The sequence below is a fragment of the Dasypus novemcinctus genome, chromosome 25 (assembly GCF_030445035.2).
Source record: "Dasypus novemcinctus isolate mDasNov1 chromosome 25, mDasNov1.1.hap2, whole genome shotgun sequence".
NCBI classification, from domain to species: Eukaryota; Metazoa; Chordata; class Mammalia; order Cingulata; family Dasypodidae; genus Dasypus; species Dasypus novemcinctus.
In genome coordinates, this window is record NC_080697.1 from 32,463,933 (window position 1) to 32,472,093 (window position 8,161).

Below are 8,161 nucleotides of genomic sequence, written 5' to 3' on the forward strand. Positions count from 1 at the left end.
TAACAACCCCACCTCCTGAGCCCTGTCCCCTAGCCTCCTCTTTATCTTGATGGGCAGCTCACTACCCTGTGAGTAGTTGTACTTTTTTGAGTAAATCTCAGACAGAGTCAGAAGGAGGTAGGCAGAGGCTGTCCCTGGGGGAGGGCAAGAAGGAAGGAGAAAGGTGGGAGTGGGTGGGAGGTTGTAAGGGTTAATCCACTTTATTTTAGCCACCTTGGACCCAGACTGCCTGGGTGGGTGATGCTGAAACTGAGTAGTTCTAAACACTGCAGACAGCATGGACTTGGGGCTGAGCTTTCATGTGGGCACAAGGTGGATCCCCATCCCCTTTTCATAAGTACATGGTTTTTATACATGTAGATTTCAATTGGACAGAGTGGCTTGCTGAGAAGCAAACATTTAACATGCTCCCCTTTGGCTCAACTCTGTAAGGGACAGAGGAGGGAAGCAGTGCTGAGGTAGAACTGCTGACCTCCAGTGACATAGAGATCTAGAGGCCCACCCTGCCTGGCTCTGCCCAGGAGCCACTGCTTCCCTGGCTCCCTGAAGGGTGATGACCAGTCCCCTTGGGGTCCCTGGCCTAACCTGGTGTCCCCTAGAGAAAGGTCTACCCACCTGGAAACTTCCTCCCACATCTTCAACAGATGGAGAATCGAGTAACTTTGGAGACTATAGATGATGGCATTGAATGAGAAGTTGTTCTTCAGGATTCGGCACTCCTGAGGAGAGAGAAGGATATGCCTTGAGGGGTGGTCTGAGTGCCCACCTGCTCCAGCTTCTGCCCCCCTCAGCTGACATATCCCTCTTGGATAAGACAGATACTGAGGGAGACCACATTTGCCATGGACACACAGAGTGACTCCCACACCCAACCTGAAGTAGGAGCTTCAGGAAGTGAGTTACATAGTGAGGATAGTGTAGGGCTGTGCTACAGGCCAGGGAAAACCCAAGGTCCTGAGAGATGGTAAGAACAAAGAGGGGTTTCAGGACTCCAGAAAGTGTCCCTCAGTGTGCCCTGGCCACCTCGACCCAGTGCTCCACCACGCTGGCCCTGTCTGGGCCCCGAGACTCTGGTTCCCGAGGCAGGTGGAGATGACACAGTAGATCACACATTGGTACTGGGTGATGGTGGCATGGAAGGTGGGTGCCATTTGCTCCTTACACTTTTTGTTACCTGGACCACATGGAGACCAGGCAATGATAGGGCACCGCCTTCTTGAACAGATCCTGGGGAAGAGGGGATGTCAGCCAGCCCCACTCACCCAGCTCAGATCCCAGAGCCCTCAGGACCCAGGCCAGCATCCAGTGGTCTCAGCTAGAGCTCGGCAGGCTGAGGACAGCAAGCACTCTAGAGACCCCAGCCCCAAGACTAGTGTGGAAGAAAGAGCTCCAATTTGAAGTCCATCTCTCAGCCCCCAGCCCCTGAGTTGTCTCAGGTTTCCATAGACCCAGGTGTCACCATCACCCCCTCCCCCATATGTCTCTTGGAACTGTATGTGGTCAGGTGCACGATCCCTGTAGGGACCAGAGACTTTCTGTGCCTGACTTAGGATCCAATGCACATCTGGGTCTTAGTGTTGATGTACTGGGGACCCCACCCCCATCCCCCGTACAATGTGGGACGCCTGTGGAGCTGGCTAAACCTCAGTGAGGTCCCTTCTATCCCCCACATCCAAGCCCCTCAGGCTTTCTGTTTCTCTGCTCTCACATCAGATTCCCCATCACTCCATGAGGTAGGTACAGTTACTGTCCTATATCTACTCTCCAGAGGGCAAAGTGCAGGCTTTGGGAGTAATCAACTTGCCCAGGTTGAAATGCTGGGAGTGGAACCAGGGTTTGGGCCCAGATCATAACATTCTGATTCAGGGGATGGTGAGGTTGGCAGCAGATCCTGGGAGGAAGATCCACCCAGCCCTGCCTGCCAAGCCTGGCTGCTCACCACGTCCATCCATGTCAACTGCTCTGCTGCCAGCCCCAGAGGGAAAGCCAACAGGATAGCCTTCTTCTCACTCAGCCCATTCTCCAAGGCCTTGGGCCAGGGCCAGGAAGGCTCTGGTGATGTGGCCTGCCCTGGTGCTGATTTAAGCTCTGGTGGTAGATCTGCTAGTTGTGCCAGACTTGAGTTCCCCTTGAGAGCCAATGCTGCTGAAGGTGAGTTATCAGGCTCAAGAATGGGCCCTGGTGCAAACTGTGTAGATTGCACTGAAGGGAGTGAGGGGACTGCCTCTAGCGCAGGAACTGGTGATACAGATGGTGGTGTGGCTTCTTCCAGCCTGGCTGTGGGTGCGACATCTGGGGATGTATCTGGCTCTACCTCCAGAATGGGCATCGGTGGTACTTCTATAGGTGTCGCAGGCCCTAGCTCTGGAGGTGACAGTTGTGGTGGTGCTAGAGCCACCTTCAGCCCAGGAGCTTGTGCTACATCACATAATGCTTCAGGCTCTATTTCCAGACCAAGCACTGGCACAAACTTGGGAGCTGGCAGCAGAGGTGGAGATGGAGCTGATTCAGGTTCTGGAACTGCTCCTGTGTCTGCCTCAGATGGTGGAACCAGCTAGAGGTTGCACTGGAGGCATTTGCAGCTCTGGGGCTAACAAAGGAGCTGGAGAAGAGAAAAATTCTACACCACGAAGGGTTTCAAGTGTCTTTAAGTTCCTACTACCTCTAGGGGAATATCCAGCCCCAAAACTGTTTCCAGACCACAGTCTCCAGGTGACTTGCCTGGGGCTTCTCTTTGTTCCTGGCCCAGGGGCAACCTCTAGTAGTTTCTGTCTATGTGTCTAGTCCTGGTCCCCACCCCACAAGCTCATGAGCTCCCATTCTGAGGCCTCCTCACCCTTTGGCTCTGCCTCAGTGCACTCCAGGTGGCTCATCTGTGAGAGCAGAGCTACGGCTCGGTGCTCCAGGGCAGAGCTGGGCAGATGCACCTGGACATAGGCCACCAGTGGCTTGAGGCAGGGCAAGTCTGGTGGTTGTAGGAAATCCCAAATGACAGGGGTGGCAGCTGCCCTGCCATCCCTGCAGGTAGACAGGACTGAAGTCCAGGACAGATTTTGAACGGGCTGCTCACCACTTCTGGTTGTGGAGTTACGTGAGGTGGTATTTGGGGGCCTTGGGGTGTAATGGGGCTGTGGTGGGGAAGGGTCCTCTGCAGCAAGTGCCCTGGGACCCCACCCACAGCTTCCTTTGACTCTTTCTCAAGTCATCTCTCCAGGGGATCATAGAAAATGTGGGGCCCAGAGTACAACCCAGTCCTTCCCTGTCACCTACCCCCCAACTCCCCACACTGATCTCTGGTGAGGAGAGCCCCACCCCCTCCCCCTCCCCCCAAGTGCACTCACTTTTTCATTCAGGTGATCTGCCATGCCTGGCACTGCCACGGAAGCTAAGTCCATTTTTAGGGGAGACGTGGGTGTGTCACAGCTAACTCACTGAGGGTACCCCCTGCTTAAGGGGATGAATTTTTCTAACCGTGGCCCCAACTCAAATGGAATGAGATGGACAGGGACTTTGGTCAACTTTGTTCACAGCAAGAAGCTGCCAAGGAAGTGTCTGTACCTAGTAGACACTTGATGTATGCCTGGTGAAAAGTGAGCCCTAAGTGGCACCTTCTCAGATATAAGGTGGGCCTGAACCCCTTTTTGCATCCTACACTGGTCCCTGCTCTGACCACACCAAGATCAGAGGCCATAACAGGGACCTCAAACCTCCTTAGAAAAGAGAAAACTGAGTTCAGTAAGGGGGTGAGGCCAAGAGCCTCTTCACTGGGAGGAGAAAAATCCTGATGAAGAACACCCTGCCCCTCCAGCTGTCCTGCCCAGGGACCCAGGCTCAGGGAAGCACTTTCCATGGATCCTCCCACTTACTCCTTACAATCAACCTTGGAGGTGGGTCCCCTGACTGATCCCTTTCCCAAGAAGGAAACTGAGGCCAGTGGGAGAAATGACATTTCTTTTTTTTTTTTTTTTTTTTTTGCAGCTTTTTGATGTTGGAGGTTTTTTTTTTTTTTTAATTTTATTTTTTATTGACTTTGTAATAATATTACATTAAAAATATATATGTGAGGTCCCATTCAACCCCACCCCCCCACCCCCCCTCTCCCCCCCCCCCAACAACACTCGTTCCCATCATCATGACACATCCATTGGATTTGGTAAGTACATCTTTGGGCACCTCTGCACCTCATATACATTGGTTCACATCATGGCCCATACTCTCCTCTATTCCATCAAGTGGGCCCTGTGAGGATTTACAATGTCCGGTGATTACCTCTGAAGCACCATCCAGGGCAGCTCCATGTCCCGAAGACGCCTCCACCTCTCATCTCTTCCTGCCTTTCCCCATACCCTTTGTCCATTATGTCCACTTTTCCCAATCCAATGCCACCTCTTCTATGTGGACATTGGATTGGTTGTGTCCATTGCACCTCTATGTCAAGAGGAGGCTCAGATTCCACCTGGATGCTGGATGCAATCCTCCCATTTTCAGTTGTAATCACTCTAGGCTCCATGGTGTGGTGGTTGTCCTTCTTCAACTCCATCTTAGCTGAGTGTGGTAAGTCCAATAAATCAGATTGTAGGTGCTGGAGTCTGTTGAGGCTCAGGATCTGGCTATCACATTGTCAGTCCAGAGATTCAAATCCCCTAAATATATCTTAAACCCCAACATTAACTGCACCTCCAGCACATTAGCATGAAAGTCTTATGAAGGGAGATCCCATCTGAGTCCAGATTCATCACACATAAACACCATTTCCAAAGAGGAGCCATCTGCCCTGGTAGTTAACCCCATCGGCCATGACCATAACTCCCATGGGTCTCTTTAGCCCTCAAAGGAACCAATATCTGGGGGTTGTATCTGCTTTATCTGTCTCTCTGACTCTGCTCAGTTGTGCATGAGGGCAAACCTTCTGCCAGCCTCCAGACTCTTTTTTAGAAACTCGTAGCCATATAAAGTCATTTCTCCTTTCCATTTCCCCCTTACTTTAGGTCAAACAGCATTTTAAAGTCATGGTATTTTATGTAGACATGGATATTCTGCTGATCCGCTTTGAACCTTCCGTATAAGGTCATTTTCCAGTTGCATCATCAGTTGGTAGTTGATAGTGGTCCCTCGTTGCCAGGGAGGCTCATCCCCGGGTGTCATGTCCCGCGCTGGGGGGAAGGCATTGCCTTTACATGCTGAGTTTGGCTTCGAGACTGGCCACATTTGAGTAACATGAAGGCTGACAGAAGGAAATTCCCAGGCACAAAGTTGCTCTAGGCCTTGTTCTTATTTTGGGTTTATCAGCTCACAAGCATAGTCATTAGCATCTGGGGCTCACTGTTGAACCCTCACTCCCTCCCGGTCCCCACCACTGTACCTGGGAGACTGTCGCTGCTCCCCTAGGGACCACGACAGAGCACCACTGGCCAGGAACCCAGTACCCCCCCTACTGTGGTTTTTAATTGTTGCCACTATGAGTATATCGAGAAATGACATTTCTGAGACACAAGCAAGGTAGTGGCAAAGCAGTCAAGTCACCAGGGATGGGGTGGGCACTCACCTTCAGAACAACAGGAGCAGAACCTGCTTGGCAGTGGTGAACACGCAGTATGTGCTGAGGTAGATGAAGACATACACGAGATCGCCCTCCTGGAAGGCTGGCACCAGGTGCTTTGCCAGGTCCTCCCAAGGGCCTGCCTTGACCGTCCACACCTTGTGGTGCTTCTCCCTCATGTGAGCTCAGACATTCATCCTCTAGGGTGGAAAGAAGAGTCATATGTGCTCAGGGGCAGAGCTGGGGACCCCAGATGGGGCAGGGGCTCTGGTCAGACCTGCTGCACCCAAGCTCTCAGCACCCTGAGGCCCAGGGAACATGCATGCCTCTACTAGAGAAAGGTCCCTGGCCTTCTAATTGATGCAGAAGTGAGGAAATAATTGAAATATGAGACCCCAGACCTGGCAAAGGGCAGATGCCTGGAGTGCCCCTGGGGGGAGCAACACCCATGCAGGATCAAGGATCTGAACTGACACCCCAGGAACCAGCAGACCCACCTGGTCAGTAAATGACTTCCTCCACTGCTCATGGGGCCAAAGCCACAACATGATGCCAATTGCCACCCTGAACCCAGATCAGGAAAATGAAGTAAAATGCAAAGAGACAGTTCCATGCAGGCTGCAGGGACGCTGCCACCCACACAGCCAGCCAGTGGTAATAGAACTGTTCCAGCTTTAGGGAGGTTCTCTGGCCCTTGCTGGTGAAAGGGATGTCTGCATGTCCTCTGCCCAGCCAGCCCTTTCCTGGGAGCCTCTACCAGGGAGGGAGAGTCAGGGCTTGGGGCCCATGGGAGGTACTCAGGGCAGCAGTGCTGAAAGGGCCACAGGAAAGGAACATTCCAGGTCCCACAGCACTGAAGGCTGAATCACTGCTCCAAGCCTCCATCGTTCTGGAATATTGAGCACCTGAGTCAGGCCTCAGCTCCTGATCTGGGAAGGTCAAGGAGATAGTAATGAGAAATGGCAAGAACCCTCCTAAGGAGAGGAGCAGTGTGGCTTGGGGCAGGTGTGGAAGGACAGTCATGAAGACTGCTGCCTGGGGACATGGGACCAAGGAGTGGAAACAGAAGTACAGCAGCAAAATCCACACAGATCTCATGTGAGCCCACCCTGAAGGGACACCCCTGCTAAAGCCTCCTCTCTGATAGTCTCAAACATTTGAGGTGACCTTCCCCCTGGTCCATGGAAAGGCAGTGTGGTGGGGGGTTGTGGGTACCCAGGTTCCTTGGAAAGTAGGATATTGAGTTACTCAGGCAAGAAACCCCTGGGAGAGACAGTGGGGGAGAGGCCAGAGTGGGTACAGGCCCTGGATTGTCCCTCCTCCCTGAGCTGTTTAGTACCCCATCACCCCTGCTCCCACCTGGAACAAATGCTGGCCCTGACCGGGGCCTTGTGGACCTGCACCTTCTATACATAGATGGTGTAGATGAGCTCCTCCTCCAGCTGCTCACCCACCACCTGCATGGAGCTCTGCAAACACAGTGCCTGGAGCTAGGACAAGAGGGTCAGAGAGTGGCCTGCCCTAATCCACAGGGGAACCTGCACTTTGTTAGTGCTGGGACACACATCAAGCCCAGAGGGTGTATATCTTCCCCTCCAGCCCCACTGGAGAGGTGATGACAGCTTGGGGGCTCAGGATTAAAACTGGTAAACTTGGATGCCACCCCAAGGTGCTCCTTCCCACCCTTCCATCTATGGCACAGCAGGTGACAGGGAAGGGCCTACTGGGCTCCCATCCCCATTAGTGTGTTTCTGTCCAGGATGGGCCCCTACTCATGCCTCCCCCACACCGGGAGGTGAGTAGGACATAGGGCTACCAAGGCAGATCAGTAGTGACAGGTGCTCAATGGGCTGGATTTGGGCCACTGCTTGTTACCTTTGGTGACCTCCTGTCCAATGACCTGGGGCTTCATGGCTGAGGCCTGAACCAATGTCAAAAACATTCCGGGTTTGTTCAAGGATGGAGTCTCAGGATCAGCAAACACAGTAGAAAATATGCTGCTTTCTAGAGTGTCTCCTGCCAAGTGAGATGGGAAGGGGCTGCCTCTGGAATCTGGGTGCCTGGTTACCAGGGTTCCAAGTTCTGTTGGGTCTGTCACAAAGGAAGTGAGGTCACCTCCTTAGGTTCCTTTACCTGGGCCTCCTCAGCAGTAAGAACTCCACAAAAGTCCCTCTGCCTGACTGGCTGTCTATCCCCCTCACCTAGATCATCCTGTTAACTGGTCACAGTTCTGCCCACATGTCCCTCCTCACAGACTCCTGGAAAGCCTGTGTGCAGCTCAGGCCCCAGCTAGGAGGAGACCCAGCTGGGTTCAGACCAGGCTCCCTGCTCTTTTCAGTTTTGTGACACGAGACTAGTCTCTGAGGCCTCCCTAGTCTCCTTCCCATTACAGTGGGAATCATTCTAGCATCTGCTTCCTGGGAGTTAGCCCCACACTGACTCCATCATGTGGAATCAATGGGGGGCTAATACTACAAACCTCATAGTCTTATTTCACCCATAGCTAAAACACAACATAGACATGGAACAAACAGGAAGGTGATGGATGTAACATTGAATACAACTCCAAACAGCATAGTTCAGGCCTGAGTGATCTCTGGAAATGCACTGCACTCCTGGGCT

At 52.7% G+C, this 8,161-nt stretch overlaps 1 long non-coding RNA gene across 1 annotated transcript; it reads right to left on the minus strand.

Moving 5' to 3' along the window:
- Positions 1-621: 621 nt before the first annotated feature.
- Positions 622-7,647, minus strand: LOC139437599 (uncharacterized). The gene is made up of 3 exons (XR_011647429.1): positions 7,415-7,647; positions 5,546-5,739; positions 622-719 (listed from the first exon to the last, which is right to left on the minus strand). It is a non-coding gene; the product is annotated as an uncharacterized lncRNA (long non-coding RNA).
- Positions 7,648-8,161: the final 514 nt, after the last annotated feature.